The 22,014-nt window shown below is 44.4% G+C and overlaps 1 pseudogene; it reads left to right on the top strand.

Annotated features, from left to right (window-relative positions):
• Positions 1-924: 924 nt before the first annotated feature.
• Positions 925-22,014, top strand: part of LOC102826682 — a 38,859-nt pseudogene continuing 17,769 nt past the window's right edge.

Below are 22,014 nucleotides of genomic sequence, written 5' to 3' on the forward strand. Positions count from 1 at the left end.
GACTGCTAACCTGGGATTCCAGTGACTTCTTAGCTGAGAGTTGTGGTTTAGGGGAAAGACTTTTTATGTTTCCCAATTTTTCCCACTGTGTTCAGTTCAGGTACTCTTTGCCCTTCTGACGTGGCTGGAGGTCTCTCCAGATTGGGGTCTTCCTTGTTTTCAGGAGACATCTTTGCTGACTGCACCTCCTGGTAACTACTCTGCCTGGGGCTTGCTCTTGGTTGGGGCTGGAGCTGGTAAACGAGCATCCCAGAGGCAGGAGGATTGTTCTGTAGCATGGAAATGTGGGTGGGGTCCCATCTCTCTCCAGGTGCCTTGCCTGCACCTGGGATGACGGGAACTGCAAGTCATGAGGCCCACTGGGTTTGAGGCCTGGTGTCTGGGCCTTGCTGAAGTGGAAGTGGGGTAGGTCGGGTACAGGTTGGTGTCACCGGTTCTGGGACAGCTCCTGTGCTATGGACAACATCCCTCAGGCCTCTGAATGTCCTCAAAGCCTGGCTCTCCTCCAGATCATTCTAGCAGAATATTGGAGCTCACTCATCTCATAATTAACTATTGGAGTCATTTAATTTGGAGGATGTTTTGAAAACTGGAAGTTTGGTACTTATTTAAGATACTCAGTATGTGGTTTTATAGGTATGCTTTTAACAACTTAAATTGATGTTATCGTAAATAGGGTGCTACCATTGCGCTAAAACACATGTAAGGGAAGAATCTCCTCATCTACTTACTTGAAAGCTGTGTTAATTTTTGCGTATTATGTCACTTTTATTTTCCCCATGAGTAGCAATTGGCTCAGTTTGCCATTATGTTCAGTATTAAAAGTAGAGGAAGGGGGAAGGGCCTTGGTTTTATAGTATTTAATTAGGTGTTTCTCGATTTGCTCCATGTCCTGTTTGTTATGTAGGCCCCCTCACAAAAACCATGCGGGGACCACGTGTGAAGTCCCCTGGCTTCTCAAGGAGGAAAGAGAATCAAGCTCGCAATGAGCCCAAGGCCGATTCCTATGAAGCCGAGGTCAGGCATGCCTCCACCATACAACCTTTTTACCCTCTTCTGACACCAACCATCCCTCCCACAGCACTCTCTGCTTCATATCTGGATTCAAAAATCCATTGCAAATGTGCACACAGAACTCAGAACAATCCTCACGAGTATGGGGTCTGTTAGTGAAGTGAACAGGGTACAATTCAGGATCAAAACCCACTCAGGATACAGCAGTTCTCCAGTCAGGAACGCCTCTTGTCTGCTGTATTGCAGGCACGCCTCACTCTTGTCTTCAGCCTCTCAACCATGTGGTCCCTTGGCCTCTGTCCTGCTCGGGCAAGTGTTGCAAAGCTCTTTTAGCCAGTCTGAATGCTCAAAGGGCACATTCTGCAAGCCAGTCTCCTGCCTGTAAGCACTCAGCTTTACTCAGTCCATGGGCCTAGAACCCACAGCTGCTCTGTCTCTCCATGCCACTGCCTCTACTGTCGCCTGCTTTTCTAGGTAGGGATCTGACGTTCCACTCACACTCTTCCTTCTTGATGGTCCTGGGACCATCAGTTCCTACTTCTGAGATGGCTCCTTTTAAGTCTAGCTGGATGGCAAAACTAACCAATCTCAACCTTAGAGCCTGTATACCTTCATGCACTGGACCATAAGGTTGGTTTAAACCGCAGGATAGTGATTCAAGCTTACCAGCTGCTCCTTGGAAACCCTATGCAGGGTCATTATGTGTCAGAACTGACTTCACAGCACATAACAACAACAAATGTGACAACATGTGGGAGAAAGATGAGTCTTTATGCTCAGGAAAAAGATTTAAAGCTGTGGAAACCTTATACAGGGTCGCTATGAGTCGAAACCGACTCCGCGGCACATAACAACAACAACGTACCTTATGTGCATGGTCCCACCCAATCACTAGGTGGGATTTAAGAAGACATTGGATAGAAAAGCCATATGTAATCAATTCAAGGCATCACACCCCCCTCCTGTGTTCCTCTTGTGACGTGGAGACTTGGAAGCCCTGAGCTTCTGGGCCTTCACTGCTTCAGCATGCTGTTGGCACAGAACACCAACTTTTAGTCTGTGCTAGCTGGTTGTGAGCAAGAACTCTACCACTGAACCCTCCTGGGATTTGTTGTTGTTGGTAAGTGCCACTGAATCGGTTCCAACTCTGTATAGGGCTTCCAAGGAGCAGCTGGTGGGTTTGAACTGCTGACCTTGTGGTTAATTTGTTGTTAGGTGCCGTTGAGTCAGTTCTGAGTCTGTATAGGGTTTCTGAGGAGTGGCTGGTGGATTTGAACAGATGGCCTTGCAGTGCAAACCAACTTTGCAGCCCACTGCTTATCCCACAGTGTCACACTAGGACACAGTCCAGTGCTTATCCTATAGTGCCACACCAGGACTCTCTAGGCAGGTCTTATTTATTTATTTATTTATTGGTGAGTCTATACAAATGACTTTAATTAGCATGACTTTTATACAGTTGTGTCTGTTAGAATTAGGCTTGGCTGCCAGTGACGGAAAAGCTAAAATCATAGAGCTATAAACATGTTAGATGCTTATTTCTCTCTCACACACAAAAGGATTCTGACTGATAGATGTAACGATCCCCTCAGTAGGCAGGTCTTATTTATGCTACTGTCTCACGATACAATGAGAGAGTATATATCTTGTCCAGAACTTTGCAGATGACACCAGGACCTAAGGGCACATCCTCTACTCTACATCTGTGTTCTATCATACTGTAGAGTCTGCCTGAGAAATCAGGGATAAAGTTCTGTGCTTTGTTCCCACATCTGCAAAATGGGCGTAATAATAGTACTTATATCAGAAGCTTTCTGCTCCCATAAAGACTTAAAGCCTCGGAAATCTTTATGGGTCAGAATTGACTTCAGGGCACATAACCACCACTACCACATCACAAGGTCATGCCCATAAAGCAAGCCCATTGATGTCCATTCCAACTCGTACATAGTGACCTTATAGAACAGAGTAGAACTGCCCTAAAGGGTTTCCCCATGAATATAGAAGGATGACCCCCAATAAAATGGGTTCACACAGTGGCAACAGCAATGGGCTCAAGCGTAACAATGATCCTGAGGATGGCACGGGACCGGGCTGTGTTTCATTCTGTTGTGTAGAGAGGTTTGCTACAAACTGGAAACAACTCAACACTTAACAACAATAGCAACAAATCTTTACAGAGACAGACTGCCACATCTTTCTCCGATGGAGTGACTGGTGGGGTCTAACTTCCGACTTTACTGTTAGCAGCTGAGCACTTAACCACTGTGCTACCAGGGCACCTTCCATAGGGCCATTGAGCCCAATGCCTTCAGGTTGATTCTAGCTCACAGTGACTCTGTAAGAGTAGAACTCCTGAGGGAGCAGATCACCTCATCTCTGTCCTGTGGAGTGGCTGGTGGGTTTGAACTGAGATTTTAATGATCTGCTCCATGTTAAATGTGTAGGACAGATGGATCATGAGGTGTAGGCACCATAAAAACCTTTGCCCTGATAACCCTCTTGCAAGGAAGTGTTGGTGAGAATGTGGAGACATTGGAACCCTCACACTGCTAGTAGAAATGTAAAATGATCCAGCTATTGTGGAAAACAGTTTAACAGTTCCTCAAAAAGTTAAGCACAGAATTACCATATGACCCAGCAATTCCCTTCCGAAATATGTACCTAAAAGACCTGAAAGTAGATAGTCAAACAATGGGATCAATAGTAGCAATGATTGTGAGGAGGGCTCAGGACCCAGACCCTGCAGTGTCTCTGTAGTAGGAGTTGGAACTGACTCAATAGTACCTAACAACTCAAACAGATGTTTATACTAGCACCATTCACAGTAGCCAGAAGGTGGAAACCCAAGAGCTGAAAGAATATACCTATTCATGTCATGTAATGGAATAAAATTCAGCATTAATGTGACATAAAGTTCAGATATATGTTACAACATGCATGACGCTTGAAAAACAAAATGAGGAGAAACAGCTGCAAACATCCATTAATAGTCCGAACATGGAATGTACGAAGTATGAAACTAGGAAAACTGGAAGTTGTAAAAATGAAATGGAACACATAAAGTTCGATATCCTTGACATTATGACCTGAAATGGACTGGCATTGGCCATTTTGAATCTGACCATCATATGGTTTATTACATTGAGAATGACAAATTGAAGAGGAATAGTGTCACATTCATCATCAAAAGAACATTTCAAGATCTATCTTGAAGTACAATATTGTCTGTGATAGGATAATATCTATATATCTACAAGGAAGACCAACTAATAGTGCTGTTATTCAAATTTATGTACCAAACACTAAAGCCAATAATAATGTAATTGAACAATTCTACCAACTTATTCAGGCTGAAATTGATCAAACATATAATCAAGATGTATTGATAATTCCTGGTGATTGGAATGTGAAGGTTGGAAACAAAGAGGAAGAATCAGTAGTTGGAACATTTGACTTTGGTGATAGAAATGATGCTGGAGACCACATGATAGAATTTTGTAAGACCAGTGACTTGTTAATTAAGTGCCTTTGAGTCAGTTCCGACTCATAGCAACCCTGTATAGAGTTTCCAAGGAGCAGCTGGTGGGCTTGAACCAACGACCTTGTGGTTCAAACTGACTTTGTGGTTCCATGCTTATCCTATAGTGCGATACCAATGACTTATTCATGGCAAATAATGTTTTGTAAACAATTTATTAAAAATTGACCTCACCAATAGAATACACAGAAATCAAATTGACTATATCTGTGGAAAGAGATGGTGGAAAAGCTCAAAATCATCAGCCAAAACAAGACCAGGAGCAGACTGTGGAAGTGACCATCAATTGAGCATATGTGAGATTAATCTGAAGGTAAGGAACATTGAAACAAGTCAACAAGAGTAAAAATATGACCTTGAACATATCCTACTTGAATTTAGAGACCATCTCAAGAACAAATTTGATGCATTTAGACACTAATGACTCAAGACCAGAAGAGCTGGCAGATGACATTAAGAACATCATACAGAGAAGAAAGCAAAAGGTCACTAAAAGGCAGGAAAGAAAGAAAAGACCAAAATGGATATCAGAAGAGACTGAAAATGGCTCTCCAGCATAGAGATGATAAAACAAATAAAGTGAGGAAGTCAAAGGATTGAACAGAAAATTTCAAAGGGCAGCTTGAGAAGACAAAGTAAAGTACTATAATGAAATGTGCAAAGACCTGGAGTTAGAAAACCAAAAGGGAAAAACACGTTCAGCAGTGTTCAAGCTGAAAGAACTGAAGAAAAAAATTGAAGCTTCAACTTGTAATATTGAAGGATTCTCTGAGGAAAATGTAATTCTGATGTGACGCTGTCAGTTAATACACTGGACTGCAAGGTCAGTTTGAACCGCAAGGTTGGTGATTCAGGCTCACCAGTTGCTCCTCAGAAACCCTATACAGGGTTACTATGAGTCAGAACCAACTGGTCGGCACTTAACAACAACAACAAATGAGCAAAAATTGAATGGTACAGAAAGCATCAAAAGAAGTTGTAAGGAATACACAGTCACTGCATCAAAAAGTAGTGGTCGATGTTCATCCTTTCAAGAGGTGGCATGTGATCAAGAACCAATGGTACTGAAGAAAGAAGTGTAAGCTGCACTGAAGGCATTGGCAAAGAACAAGTCTCCAGGGATTGATGAAACACAAGTAGAAATCTTTCACCAAACTGACGTAGCACTGGAGGTGCTTACTCATCTATGCCAAGAAATTTGGAAGACAGCTAACTGATCAGCTGATTGGAAGAGATCCATATTGGTGCCCATTCCAAGTAGAGGTGAGCTAATGGAATGTAGAAATCATAGAACAATATCATTAATATCACATGCAAGTAAAAGTTTGCTGAAGATAATTAAAAAATGACTTCTGTACATCAACAGGGAACTGCTAGAAATTCAAGCTGGATTCAGAAGAGGATGTGGAATGAGGGATCTCATTGCTGATGTCAGATGGATGTTGGCTGAAAGCAGAAAATCCCAGAAAGATGTTTATTTGTGACTTACTGACTATACAAAGGCTTTCAACTATTTTTGACAAGCTATGTATAGCATTGCAAAGAATGGGTATTTCAGACACTTAACATCAGGGACCTGTATATAGACTGAGAGGCAGTCATTCAAACAGAACAAAGGAATACCGAATGGCTTCAAATCAGGAAAGGTGTGTATGGCTTCAAATCAGGAAAGAATATGTATTCTTTACCTATTTCTTCAGTCTATTTGCTGAGCAGATAATCCAGGAAGCTGGTTTACATGAGGAAGAACGTGACACCAGGACTGGAGAAAGACTCATTAACAACCTGCAGTATGCAGATAATACAACTTTACGTGCTGGAAGCAAAGAGAGCTTATAATACTTGTTGATGAATATCAAAGACCACTGCCTTCAGTATGGACTGCATCTCAATGTAAAGAAAACAAAAATCCTCACAACTGGACCAATAAATAACATCATGATAAATGGAGAAAAGGTTGAAATTGTCCAAGATTCATTTTGCTTGCATCCACATTCCACACTTATGGAAGCAGTAGTCAAGAAATCAAATGATGTATTATTGCATTAGGCAAACTCCTGTACCTCTTTAAAGACCTCTTTAAAGTGTTCAAGAGCAAAGATGTCAGTGTGAGGATTAAAGTCCACCTGACCCAAGCCCTTGTATTTTCAGTAGCCTCATATGCACATGAAAATTGGACAATGAATAAGGAAGATCAGAGAAGAATTGGTGCATTTGAATTATGGTGTTAGAGAAGAACATTAAAATACCATGGACTACCAGAAGAACAAACAAATTTGTGTTGGAAGAAGTACAGCCAGAATGCATGTTAGAAGACAGGATGGTGAGACTTTGTCTGTCATACTTCAAACATGTTATCAAGAGGGACCAGTCCCTGCAGAAGGACATCATGCTGGGTAAAGTGGAGGGTCAGTGAGATGGACTGGCACAGTAGTAGCAACAATGGGCTCTAGCATAACAACAATTGTGAGGATGGCACAGGACCGGGTTGTGTTTCATTTGGTTGTATAGAGGGTCACTGTGAATTGGAGCCAATTCCATGGCACCTAACAACAACAAAGTGAAATTAATGACATAAAGGGTCACATACTCTACGACTCCTTTTATATTCCAGAATAGCAGAAGTCATTGAGACAGGTTCAGGGGAAGGGTTAGTAGGAGAGATTGCTTAATGAGTGTAGGGTTTTCTTTTGGGGCAATGATAGTGTTTTTAAAGTAGCTATAAGTGGTGGTTGTACAACACTGTGAGTATATTAAATGCTATGGAGTTGTTTACTTCAAAATGGTTTAAAAGGTTAATTGTATGTTATGTGAATTTCAAATCTGCATACACAGACATGGAGGAAGCACCATTTGCTTTTACTCACTGTGGGCCACCTCTCTGGGAAATGGTGTGGTAATCCTGCCCCAAATTCTCCCTGGGGTCTCTAGGTGGGCTGCTCTTGGTTAATCAAGAAGCATCCTCTTTAGCAGCTGTCTGATGCTCCAGGTGGACCCAAGAGTTGCAGCCCTACTCGTGACTGAAGAGCAGATGCAGTAGGTAGGAAGATGAGCAACTTGGAAACACTCTAGGGCTAGAATGTGGTGGTGACAAATGTCATCACATCCTGATTCTGGCCTGGGGTGGGGACCCTCACAGCCCAGTCTCATCTCCCACTCTTCCAACTCTTGGCCTTAAAAAGTTCACAAATGGGTGTTTCATGCTTGAAAGACTTTTGTACATTGTCTGGCATAACCACATACAAAAATATGAATAATTATAATTTATGATCCATTTTCCTTTTATATTTCAAATGGTTTCTTGCCTTCACTGTGGTCCGTATTCATTGTCTGTTGGAATTTAATTAAAAAAATTTTTTTTTGAAGAACATACAGGGTCCAAAATGAAATAAAAATAAAACGATGTGCTCTGAAGGCAACCCAAGTGTCATCAGTAGTTGAATGAATAAAACAAATGTGATATAAACATACAATGGAATAATGTTCAGCCACAAAAGGAGTATAGTTCTGATACTTGTTACAGCTTATAGCATAGGGGAACCTGAAAAACTGAGGCAAAGTGAAAGGAGCCAGGCACAAAAGATCACCTATTGTATGATCCCAGTTATATGAAATGCTCAGAATAGGTAAATGCATAGAAATGCCCAGAACAGGTAAATCCATAGAAACAGAAAGTAGATTGGTGGTTGCCAGGAACAGGGTCATGGTGGGAAAGGGCCATGACTGCTTAATGATTTTGGAGATTTTTTTTGGGGGGGGCGGGTGATGGAAATATTTTGGAACTAGAGAGTGGTGATGGTTATACAACAGTGTGAATTATGAAATCCTACTGAATGGACTAAATCTCACCTAAAGGTGCCACAGAATAAAGACCTGGTGATCTGCTTTCATTAAGGTTACAACCATGAAATCACTATGGAGTAGTTTACTCTGAAACAACAGCAACTCACAACAATTAAAAAACAAAACAAAACAAAACAAAATACCTATTTGGTCCCCTGAAAGCAGTTCTTTGAGGACAGAGCTTCACCTCTGATGAGGAAGTGAAGACAGCAGTGCATTTGTGGTTCACAGCTCAGCCTAAAACATTTTTAAATAAGGGAATACGTAAGCTTGTTGACAGATGGGCAAACTGTATTGAAAAACAAGGTGATTGTGTTTAAAAAAAATGATGTATTTGCTTTTCTAAATATTAATTAAAATAAATTATACAACCAGAAAAAATAAATAAATAAAGACACGCTGTGCCAATTCTTGTTACCACCCATCTCATCCACCCTCTCCTTCTGTTTTTACCACTCCTGTAGGTAGCCATTGCTTTTAGAAAGCATTATTGAAAATTTCAAAGAGATGTGAAAGTAGATTGCTTAGTATAATGAATCCCTGTGTACTCAGCTTCTTCGGTTATCATCCCATGGCTAAATTTGGTTCTTTCCTTCTGCCCTCCACTCCCCTACCCATGTATTATTTTAAAGAAACCCCAGACATCTTCTTTCACACATAAATGGTCCAGTGTACAAATGTGAAAGATAAGATTGTAAAAGCAAATAACCAAATAAGTAGCACTTGTAGTTATATTTTGCTTCTCTTTTTAATATTTCTTCATGTGCACGGCATATGTTCTTATTTTCCCTTTGCTTAGATTAAAGGTACAGGATATTCTGTAGATTCTTCTATATCAGCATGCAAGGACCATCCTTACATGGCTGTCTACACTTTGATTCATTCAGTCATCCCTAATTTTGGAAGTGTGGTTGCTTCTAGTCTGTTGTGTCTGATGGTCAGTGATTGAGCACCTGCTGGGAGTCAGACCTGTGCAGACTGAGGGATCATGAGTGAATACATCACAACTCCTGCTGATGGGGCCAATAGGAGTAAACAGATCAGTGAGAATAAACAAAGACTGTGGAAATGCAGAGGAGAGAAGAGGGCTTTCCTGGGGGCCTGGTGCCAGCCTCTTCATTTACTGGTAGCCTCCCCAGTGGCCTTGTATCTTAAAATCAAGGCTCAGAGAGGCTGATTAACTAGCCCAAGATTACACAGCTAGTAGGTGATGGAAGACTTGGCTAGTCCAGTTTCAGTCAGCGTTCTCACCCTTCAGGGGCTATTGCTGTTGATATGGGGTGGTATGCCACTATGGAGGAGATGTTTGAAATGGTCCTAGAAGGAGAAGAAGGTGTTAACTCCTAGTAAGTGTTCATGCCCTGGAGCCGTGGAGCCAAATTCACCAACTCCAAGTTAGAAAAAGAGGAGTTCAATTAGGAGGGATCACCAGTGGGGATTCTAGCAGCAGCGCAGGCTGTCTTAACACAGTGCTTAGAACCCGTAGAGTCTCTGTACTGTTACACTGGAGTATACACTCCAAGTTAGTCTCATGCTTTCTCAGCTACTTTACATTTCCATAGTCACAAGAGATTCACAAGCTGTAAATGTTGACAATGACAATGGGGAAAACAATAAGAAAAGTACAGTCTTCTTCAATGTCTTAATGACTCTCCCGGCATCTCCAGATGACTGTACACAAAATATCTGTCCTTGAGTTACAAAAGTTCCACAGAAGCTGGGGTAAGCAACAGGGCAAACATGGAGTAAGTTAGGTTAGTACTAGGTAGGATAGATTACAAAGGCCCTGTTGCTGTTAAGTGCTGTTGAATTGGTTCCGACCAATAGCGACCCTGTATAGGGGTTCCAATGAGCAACTGGGGAGCTTGAACTGCTGACCTTGCAGTTCAAACCAACCTTGCAGTCTAGCACATTAACCCACAGCGCCACACTAGTACTCATATGTACCATATACGTTTTTAAAAACATATCAAAAACATTTTAAAAGGATAAGATATAAAAGCAAGTTTTGATCTTTTGTTATCATGTCCCAGTGGGTCACTCAAGCACCCTACTTTGGAGACCCCTGAACTAGACCATGGGGAACCTTTGAAAGGCAGGTTCTTGTGATAAGTGATAACATAGTTTTTTCCTACCTGGCATCTCTGTGGGCTTTCTTCTAACACGGTGGTCTCAAGACACATTCTGCCTCTGAATTCTCTGTTGCCATGGTGGTGTTGGGGAGAGGGTACCATTAGGTCAGATCTAACTAACAAGGGTTGCATTCAGCTACCCCTCAAGTAAACCTGCTGGGTGTCCACTACCGTGCAAGCTCAGATTGCTGAGTAATAAATACTCCCCACTTGTGCTGTGCTCTGTCAGGCACTGCCCTGGGCTCTCCTCACATCCCCATGAGACTAGCACCATTGTACGGAAGCAGGATGTGGCATTCCCAGCAGTGATGCAAGGTCACCTTGCAGGGAGTGGCATCTGATGTCACCAGTGGCCCCCCCCCAGGTGTGGTTGGCAGTGAGCTTAGCCCCTTCTCACCTCCTGCTCAGCAGAACCAAACCTCACCTCTTCCTTCCTGCCCCTTCCTCAGACTGTCTCCAAGCTCCTTCCTGCCGTTACCCTGAAGAGGGGGCTGTCTCTGCCACCATTCTGTTCAGGCAGGTGCTGGCTGCTGGGAGTTGGACCCAGCTCAGGATGATTGCATTTTCTTCTTCTTTCCAAGTTGCTCTGGGGTGAATGAGTTTATGCCATTCTCTAACTTCCCTGGTTAAAGTTGCATCCCCCGGCCCATTACTCACCATTTCTTTTCTCTCTCTTGTTTTTTCTCCATAGCTCATGCCTTCTTTAATAAAAATTAAACAAAAATTAGTGACATAATCACCTTTTATTGTTTGCTCTTCATTCTGCAGTTTGGGCAGGGCTTGGGGGAGGGTCCGGCAGCTCATCTCTGCCCCATGTGTCACCAGCTCAGGGCAGCCTGGGTCTTGCTGTCAGCTGAGGTCATTAGTTTTTCTCCACATGATATTCATCTCTTTATGGTTAGGTTGGGCTTCCTCCCAATGTGGTGGTCTCAAGATGTTCTCTTTCTGAATCCTCTGTTGCCAGGACTCCTGGGGGTGGTAGTCAGGGATCTGGGAAAGAAGGAGGAAAGGCCCAGCCCGTCCTCCTTAGATGGCTAAGCAAGCCAAGGGGCAGGGTCAGTAGGTAGGACTCAAATGTAGTCAGGTACAAGGGGACCGTCTACTTAGTGGTACCTAGGAGTAAAGACCTGGTGATCTACTTATGAAGAATCAGCCTTTAAAAACCCTGTGGAGCACATTTCATTCTGACACACATGCTGTCATCGTGAGTTGGTTTTACTTGACAAGTGATGGTTTTAAGGCCTTTACGTTTTTTATTACCCACGTAGCAATTCTGTAAAAATTGGACAATGAATAAGGAAGACCATAGAAGAATGAATGCATTTGAGTTATGGTCTTAGAGGATATTTAAAATATCATGAACTGCCAAAAGGATGAACAAATCTGTATTAAAAGAACAACAGCCAGGATGCTCCTTAGAAGCCAGGATGGCCAGACTTCGTCCCTCATACTTTGGACAAGTTATCAGGAGGGATCAGTCCCTGGAGAAGGACATCGTGCTTGGTAAGCTTGAGGGTCAGTGAAAAAGAAGGAGACCCCCACCAAGATGGGTTGGCACAGTGGCAGTAACAATGGGCTCAAGCTTAACAACGATTATGAGGATGGCACAGACCTGGTAGTATTTCATCCTATTGGGCAGAGTTGTTATGAATCAGAACCAACTCGAAGGCACCTAACAACAACAATAGCAATTTTGTGAGGCAAGGGTTGTGAAGCTGAGGGACAGAGCCAGAACTCCACTTCAGCTGCCAGGCTCCCAACCTCGTGCCCTTTTCCCACAAAACTAGCTGGGGAGAAAGCCTCTTGGCAAAATCCCAGAATTGTCCTTACTGTGAACACTGTCGACTTTAATTAGATTAATTTTCACTTTTCTTTTGCCTTCGCGGGTTTCACAATGATGTGGTTGGATAACAGCATTGCAACGTGAGTAAAATTAAGGTGCTCTGGTGTAAGGCTCTCCCAGCCCAGGAACGACTATCATCCTCACATTGTATTTATCCATGTGTTCCCACTCTTGTGGGACGATCTCTGTGCCCCAGACTAGGACATAATCGTGCCCTGCCTGGTGTGTGTTTTTATGAAGGCTGCTCTCTGCACACACATACATTGGGTTGTAGTGCTGGCTCCAAGCCTTGCCCACAGTAAATAACAACAACCACATTGTTTTGTGTTCTTTTTCCATGGTAATCCAGTCTCCGCCTGGATTAAGGCTTTAGTAAGTAAGCGTGCTTTGCCCAAATCCAAATCTTGCTTTCCACCCCAAGGGAGCCAACAGCAAACATTTGTGGAGGGCCCAGCGCATGCCAGACCAGCACAGCACTCAGTAAATGTGCACTGTTGAACAATGAGCCCCCGAGGGGAGAGCTCCCCAAGAACAATACGTGTTTGTGGGCTGGCCCTCTCTGACCTCAGATGGTGAGATTTGTGCCACACTACATCCAGGTTTGCCTGCTTCCCTGACTGGAACACACGCTGAGGAAGGGCCCACGTTCCGAGAGCTGTGGGTGTCAGAGCAGTGCAGGCCTGGAGGCCAAACATGTGGCCTTTTGGTCTTTGCCCAGGCCAGCTGCCAGCCTGAGGGGGAAACCCTTCCAACAGAATTATTTTTCCTGCTCCTTTGGACTGCCCATTTGTACTGTGAAGCCATGAGATATAGGCATTTCACAGTAACTATGGAGGGGGCGCTAAGAAGCTCTGGGAGCATAGTGGTTACAAATTGGGCTGCAAACCTCAAGGTCAGCAGTTCGAAACTACCAGCTGTTCCGCAGGAGTAAGATGAGGCTTTCTGCTCCCGTACAGATTTATTTATAGCCTTGGAAACACTGTACCAGGTCACTATGAGTTGGAACTGACTGCATGGCACATTAACCACAACCACCACCACCACCATCATCTCTTCTCTTGGAGTTCTGGTGTGGCGCTGTGGGTAATGCGCGGACTGTAAAGCTGCTTGAACTGCAAGGTTGGCGGTTCAAGCTCACCAGCTGCTCCTCGGAAACCCTATACAGGGCCGCTATGGGTCAGAATCGACTCGACAGCACTTAACAACAACACAACATCTCTTCTCTTAGAGTCCTGGTGTGGCGCTGTGGGATAATGTACTGGCTTGCAAGGTTGGTGGTTCAAATTCATCAGCTGCTCCTTGAAAACCCTATACAGGGTTGCCAGGTGTCAGAACTGACTCGATGGCACCTAACAACAACAACAAATGGAGGGGCCTGGCCAACTGGAGCTGCTGCCTTTCCTGAGGTGGGCCTTTTTGTATCCTAGGTGGTGCAAATAGTTAAGCACTCAACTGTTAATGAAGGACTGGCAGTTCAAACCTATCCAGAAGTGCCTTGAAAAAAAAAAAAAAAAGACCTTGGGATCTGCTTCTGAAAGGTCCCAGCCTTGAAAACAGAAACTCCATGAAGCAGTTCTACTCAGCACACATGGGGCTGTCATGAGCTGCAATGCACTCAACTGCAACTGGTTTGGTTTTGCGGGGCTTCTGTCTATTTTCCCTACATCGGCCTGGACCTCGCTTGCTACTCGAGGGCTCTTTTCAGTGCGGTTCTCTGCTTCAGCCAACACAAACACCAGAACAGAAATAAGTAGGCAAAACCCACCGTGACTGGAGAGACCCACTGTGTCTGCTGAGGCTTAACCATTTCATCGCTGATGCTAAGCCCCCACCACAATCTAATAAAACGTGGGTCCAGTGAGGCCACAAGTATAGGATTTTCAGGTGACACAGAGAAACAAATTTTAAAAAGTCATAAGCAGGGTTTTGTCCTCCCCAAATGTACCTTTTAAAATGATCTTATTTTGGCTGTAATTCCTCTTCTACTTATTAAACTTGGTGTTTGGGGGCTTTGGAGAGCTTGTCTTTTTGTGTGATTTTGTTGTTTTGTTTGATGACTTTCTCCATTGAGGGGAGAATATTCTAGAAGGCTGAAATTGTTAATTCCTCCAACTTCAAGATCCCTTGTGTGGAATGTGTAAAGTGAGAGTACTTTATATTACAAGTCACGACAGTTAAAGCCCTCAGGGAGCTTCTCAGAAGTATTTTGAGGAATTTTACTGAAGAGAAATCACTGTGTCTGCTCAGGAAATATCACATCAAAGCATAAACCTGACCAGAGGACATCTGTGGAGGGCAGGGTGTGAGATCCCATGGCATCGGTTCCAGCTCCCTCTCATGGTCTCTGTTCCCTAAGAATGGCCAGGAGGAAAGGGACCTGCCTAGGACACCCAGGTTGTGGTGTGATACTGAGTTTAACAAATGACTGGGGAATCCAATTGGCTCTCGGGAACTTGGGGTTATAGATGTGAGGTGGTGGTTACATGCCATGGAGTTGGGTCTGCCCCATAGTGATCTTGTATACTGTTTCCAAGGCTATAAATGTTTACAGGAACAGAAAGCCTCATCTTTGTCCTGCGGAACAGCTGGTAGTTTCCTACTGTGAGGTTAGCAGCCCAACTTGTAACTATACGCTACCAGAGCTCCTTATAGATGCGAGGAGAAAAATCACAAAAAGAAATTGTAGCTCTTGAAAACTCTTGCCTTGTCCATCTGAGGGAGGTTGAGTGAAAGGAATTCGACATGTGTTTCTGACCCACAGCAGCTGTGGTGAAAGGCGCTCAGCTTTGCGGCAGACGGTGTCCAAAATCACATCCAGAAGAAAATATACTTGTTTGCGGCCTTATTCCTTCACCCTGTTGTTGTTAGATGCCAATGAGTTGACTTTTACTCATGGTGATCTCATGTGTCAGGAGTTTCCTAGCCTGTAAGCTCTGGTAGCGTAGTGGTTACGAATCGGGCTGCGAACCTTAAGGTCAGCGGTTCGAAACTATCAGCCGCTCCGCGGGAGACCGATGAGGCTTTCTACTCCCGTAAAGATTTACACCCACGGAAACCCTGTACAGGGTCGCTATGGGTCGGAACCGACTCGACGGCACTTAACAACAACAACAACAATCATTACTAGAGGGGTTTCCCAGGCCTTTCTCCTGTGGAACTGTTGTGTGGCTTTGAGCTACCAGCATTTGGTTAGCAGCCAAGTGCTGCGTGAAGGCCCGATTCCTGAGACTGCGTCCTTCCTTCCATCTGCCGTTTCTCACACCTGAGCCTCCTTTCTGTTCACTCCAGTTATCTTCCTCGATGGTAGGTCCTTATTACCACAGCCCATAGATGTGTGACCCTCCTCTCTAGTTCTTTCCCTAAAAAACAAAAACTTTATTGAGATGTAATTCACACGCCATCACATTCAGTCTTGTAAAGTATATAATTCAGTGGTGTGTAGTATAGTCACAAAGTTGTGCAGACATCACCACTATCTAATTCCAGAACACTTTCATCAAAGAGGAACCACATACCCATTAGCAGTCACTTTCCAGAGTTCTCCAAATCCGGTATTCCAATCTCTAGGCTACCACGAATCTCCTTTCTTCTCTATAGATTGGCCTGTTGTGGACATTTCTGATAAATGGGATATATATATACATATAAAGGGCCACATATGACCCCTAGTGATGGCCTTCTTTCACTTAGCATAAGTTTTCAAGGGTCATCCTGGTAGCATGTATAACTTATCAGCCCTGAGTCCAGAAATTTACATACTCTGTTCCTTGTATTTGCAGAAAAGATTCTACCACCTTAGGTTTTTATTGACTCATCTTCTGGACTGCAAACCATAAGATTGTCAGTTCAAACCTACCAACTGCTCCTTGGAAACTGTGTGTAGGGTCCTTATGAGTAGAAATCGACTCGACAACACTTAATCTTCAGTGCGCCCAGTTTGGGTCTGGGGTACCCCTCTCATTGCTGCACACATCTTCTCTCTGACACGTGTCTAACCTCTGGCACATCCTCTGAGGAAGCAGAGCTGAGGAATGAAGAGTGACCACACAAGAGCAGGGGACACTTGTATGTAAAACCAGTGACCAGGAAGCAAGCTCTCCCCATCCAGTCTGCCCCTGGGCCAGGTCCCCTGTAGCTCATGTCTGTCTTTGGTGTTTGTGGAAGGTTTGTGTATGTTTTTAATGCCCTTTTGTTAGAGAATTGTTACCTGGAGAGACTTTCCCTGTTTGGGGAGTGGGGATGGGGGGAGATGACAGGAAGGAGTTGAGGCTGACCTTGGTGTGGTGGGACCTGGGGGTGGGGCAGGTGAAACCGAGGTGAGAAGGATGAACTTGGGAGATGTTTTGGCAGAAGAACCCTAGGGGCCCAGTGACCGGCTTGGATTCTGTGTATGCTGGGCTTCCCCTTTCATCTGTCCTGCACTCCAGCTTCAGGATCCTTGCTGAGCCATGTATGGGGTCACAGTGACTTGTCTGTCTAGTGCCATGTGCTTCTTGACCTAGGGGCAGTGTGCTTACCTTCCGGGTCTCCCAGGCAGCGTAGGTTAGTAAGTGGTGATGCTGGTGGTGGTTGTATCTGTGCTAAAAGAACAGTTGTTACGGAGTTGATGCTGACTCATGGTGAGCCCATGTGTGTAAGAGTAGAACTGTGCTCCCATAGGGTTTTCTGTAGCTGATTTTTCAGAAGTAGGTTGCTAGATCTTTCTTCCTAGGTGCCTCTGGGTGAATTTGAACCACCAGCCTCTTAGTTAGCAGCTTAGCTAGTTAACCATTTGTACCACACAGGGACTGCATTACCAGTATTAGTAGTAATAATCCTGTTATTTGAGTTGTTCTTTGTGCTACACAATTTATTGACATTAGGTCATTTAGCCCTTATTTTAGAAATAAAGAAACTAAAGCCTGAAAATTCAGCAATTTGCTCAAAGTGACACACTAATAAGGGGCAGAGCCTGGACTCCACCGCAGTGTGAGGACACCACTCGGCCTGCCCTCTCTCCAAGGAGCAGGCCCCCCACTCACTCTCTGCCAAGTTTCACCCACTCTTTTAAGCTGGGAACTAAGAACTGAAAGAACAAACCCGCTGCCGTCCATTCTGACTCATGTCCTTATAGGACACAGTAGAGCTGCCCAATAGGCTTTTCAAGGCTGTAAATCTTTTCTTTCCCCCACTGTGGCTGGTGAGTTTGAACCACTGACCTTTTAGATAGCCTAGTGCTTAACCACTTCATCACCGCATCTCCTAACGAATAAGAGTTAGCACCTCCAGGAAGCCTTTAGCCACACCCTTACCACCTCCCATCCAGTATATAAAGGAAAGTGAGAAAGAGGGAAGGAGAAAGCTTTCCTTATGAATGCTGATCTGGTGAACACGAGCACCCCCAAGCAAGTCACACCAGCTGTGTGAGCCCCACTCTGTCTGCCCCCCAGGAAATGCCCCCCAGCCCCAGCTGAGTGGGGCCTCAGTGCTCGCAGCATGGGCTCCTGGCTTCTTGTTAGGCCTTCGACTCGGCACTAGGCAATCAAGGAAAAGGAGCCCAGTCCAACTGGTAATTTGTAGAATTTGATGTGCAGAAAATTTAATGAATGCCTTGTTACCTCATTTTCTCGGAGTGTGAAGTGTTTAGGCATCATAGGGTGAAGAGTGAGACCAAACCCAAGAGAGCTTTGAATTCAGGTTGCATTATTCTTAGATCTGTAGATTGGTGGGGAGGATGGAGTTGGATTATTTTTAGACCGAGCCAAAGTAGGCTTGTGAGGAACAGACGGCATTTCCCGTTAGATATGCTCCTTGCTCCTTGTGTCATAGGTGTTTCATGATTTTTCAGATAAGATGGGAAGGTCTTGAGGGTCTGAGCCTCCTGTCTCACACACACCCTGTCCCCAGTGCTGGGCACACAACATGGTGGACAATGGGCTCTGTCTGTGGAACTGGACGGTAAGAAGCTTAGTAGGCAGCAGAGAAAGTGGGGACATCAAAGGCATATCTTGTCTGGATGGACAAGTGGGTCCTTGTGACCAGGAACTCAGGGAGCAGATGGGGTTGGGGAAGTGATGGGTCAAGTGCCTTCTCTTGTATTGGGGAGCCAGGGCTTTGGAGAAAGAACATCAATATTTTCATGGTCCTGGTCCTTCCGCCAACGGTCCTGCTACTAACCTATACAGCACCTTGGTGAGAATTAGCAAAAGACACTCTTATGTTGGTGGACGGAGTGCCTGGACTGGACTAATGGTTAATGTGCTCATTTGCTAATCAAAATATTGGAGGTTTGATTCCACCCAGAGGAATCAGCTCTAGGAAACCCTATGGTGCACAGTTCTACTCTGACACACCTGGGGTCACCAGGAGTTGGCAATTGGTTTTTATCTGGAAGCCTGAATTTTGGAGACAATACCCCCTATACCTCCTTCACCCCGTCCCCACGCCACCTCTGGCCCCCATAGTGGCTGCAGCCTTGCACCAGGACAAATGGTTTGACACATGCGGGATGAGCTGGCTCCTTACTGACTTGGTGATGTCTTGGGTGGACATCTTTGTGCAGCACACAAACTGCACCACTGTATGTGGTCTCCCTTCCACAAATGCTTCCAGGATTTCTAGTCAGTGGTGGGCTCCTGATTGGAGACAGTTGATATAGAATGAGAAGCCTTTCAGTGTTTCAGCCAAGCTCATCCTATTTATTTACACATTTCTCAGGTGTAGGTTGCTGGTCCTTCAAGAAAGAACCAGAGGATGTGACCACTGGAGGTCATGACCTTTCTAAGTACATTGACCACACTTCCCAAATGCTGGTACTAGACCCTGAACATTAGCAACTCCCAGGGAGCACAGTGATGCCATAGGATAATGATTGAACTGTGAACCACATGATCAGAGGTTCAAGCCCACCAGCTAGTTCATGGGAGAAAGATGAGGCTTTCTGCTCCCACAAAGATTTAAAAAGTCTCGGAGACCCTATACAGGGTTGCTATGAGTTGGAACCAACTTAATGGCAAGTAATAGCAACTACCAAATGAAATGCTATACCCCAAACTCACACTGTGTGGGATTCTGGAAGTGAGACAGAGACCCCAAATCTGTAGGTTTCAGAGCTCCACTGTTAGAAAGTAAAGGCCTAGTCCATCTTGCTGATTTATAGAAGAGAGGCTCAGAGAAGGGTCCAGAAGGCCCTGGGGCCTTCCACCTGGGGTGGAGAGCTGGTATACTCCTGTGGTTTTGGCTCAGGCACTTTTCTTCCCAATCATATAGCCTCTATCTAGCTCTCCCTCCGCTCCTCCATCTCTCAAAGTGTCCAAGGCCTGAAATTCAGCTTTGTACCATTTATTTGTAGATATGCTGCCTATGGCTGCCATTTTTTACCCGCTTCATACTAACTGTTTTATTAAAGTGTAAGTTACATACGTGTACAGTAAAATTTTCAACCAAGGGTTTCAGCTCAGTGATTGCAATCCTCCAGCAACAGCAGTTATCCCCCTGTCTCCCCGTGCTTCCTGTTTCTATTCCACCCTCCTTCCCATCACTTCTCAACTCCTTAGGTAAATGTTGCCCTTTTGATTTTGAATGATTGACCATTCTGTGGTGAGGATACCTTGCCCTTGTTGTTCCCCCTATATACCTATCTACTGCTTGGCTGAAGATTAGATCATGAGGGTGAGTTCCTATCCAGACCTCAAGGGTGGCTGAGGGCCATAGTCTTGGGTTCCTTCAATTTCTTTCTAACCAGTAAGCCCTTTTCTTTTCTTTTTTTAAATATAATTTTGAGTTTTGTTCCATATTTTCTCCCACTCTATCCAGGACCTTCTAAAATGATCCCTTTCAGAGCAACTGGGCATCTCAGAGTCATGGAAACTGATGTTCACATGCTCCATTGGTCTGATTCCAAGCATCTTCAATTTTTATCACTTTTCTTTCTTTTGCACAGAGATTAAGAGTCACACCTTAGATGGCTGCTCATGGACTTTTAAGATCCAAGTTGAATGTTGAGCATTGTCTTTGGGGACTACGTTATGCCAGTTGTCTGTCCATATTGTTTTACCAACAGTGATTTAGACTCTCTAAGTCTGAAGGTTCTTGTCTGTGTTTAGTGACAGTTGTTCATTTAATCTTGTACAAAGAATATTTAAAAGAGCTCAATGCTATCATTTTTTTAAAAGTTCATTTTTATTGTGGAGAGCATACATAGCAAAACATAGACCAGTCCAACAGTTTCCATGTGTTCAGTGACATTGATTAGGCAGTTGTTCTCACCTTCCTTTTCTGCAGCAAATGTGGTTTCTAATAAGAATTTGAATTTCTCTTCTACCCTTTTTCCTTCTTTTAATCAAGATTCAACAATTAGGTCCTTGATTGAAACGCTCCTTAGTGGTAGCCGGGCACTGTCCATTTCTTCTGGTCTCATGGCAAAGGAGGGCAATTATATTACAGTTCATTCCCTTCTTTGATTCTGGCCCTGGCTTATTTGAATCCCACATCTAGATTCCTGAGACTGATCCAGCATTTGGGAAAATTCAGAAAGTGCCAGTGTGTGGCATTGCTGATGCCCAAGGGAGCCCATGGCTTTCTTTGAGGTTGGGTGGAGCCTGGGAACACAACTTAGACACCTACAACCACTCCTTCCCATTGGGATGATTCAATGGGAAAGGCCAAGACCAGCACCCCTACAGGCTGGGTGGTACCCTACCCTGGAAGGCTCTCTTTGAAGCATCTACACTTCTAAGAGGTAGAGCAGTAGATAGGGACCTGTGGGATTCTCATCCTGATCCTCCGAGGGGCCTAAAGCATCCAAGAAATGCAGACAGCTCCAGCCTTTAGAGATTCTTGGGGCTTTACTCTGGAGACACAGTCAGCTCCAAGCTTGCCCCAGCACCGAGAACTCCCTTCCTGGTTTTCATGTCTTCTCTTTTAACATTATCTTTTCCTGCCTCAACCTCATGACTTTTTATAAACCAGTTGCGGTGGCGTCATTTCCAACTCATGGCAACACTGTGTGTGTCAGAATAGAACTGTACTCCGTAGGACTTTCAATGACAGACTGTTCAGAAGTAGATTGCTACGCCTGTCTTCCAGTGTACCTCTGGGTGGACTTGAACTGCCAACTTTTCAGTTAGCAGTCAAGTGTGTTACCTGTTGGCACCATCTAAACTCCTCACGGCCGTTGAGGTAGTTCTGACTCAGTAACCCTGTAGAACTGCTCCTTTAAGTTTTCTGAGAATATAAACCTTTACGGCCACAGACAGCTGCCTCTTCTTTCTGTGTTAAAGCTGTTAGGGAGGGAATTCTTGGTGGCTGGGAAAAGCTTGGAGCTGACTGTGGAGTCTTGGTATGGTGCTATAGGATAAGCACTGGACTGCAAGGTCGGTTTGAACCACAAGCTCGGTGCTTCAAACCTACCAGCTGCTCCTTGGAAACCCTATACAGGGTCATCATGAGTAATAACAGACTTGATGACAGTTAATAACAACTCAGCTATAAAAAGTTCCTTGGTGCAAACAAAACCCTGGTGGTGCAGTGGGTTAAAACATTGGGCTGCTAACTGTAGGGTCAGTGGTTCAAATTCACTGTTGTTAAGTGCTATCAAGTTGATTCTGACTTATAGCGACCCTGTATAGGGTTTCCTAGGAGTGGCTGGTGAGCTTGAACCG

The sequence above is a fragment of the Chrysochloris asiatica genome, unplaced genomic scaffold (assembly GCF_000296735.1).
Source record: "Chrysochloris asiatica unplaced genomic scaffold, ChrAsi1.0 scaffold00015, whole genome shotgun sequence".
In the NCBI taxonomy this organism is placed as follows: Eukaryota; Metazoa; Chordata; class Mammalia; order Afrosoricida; family Chrysochloridae; genus Chrysochloris; species Chrysochloris asiatica.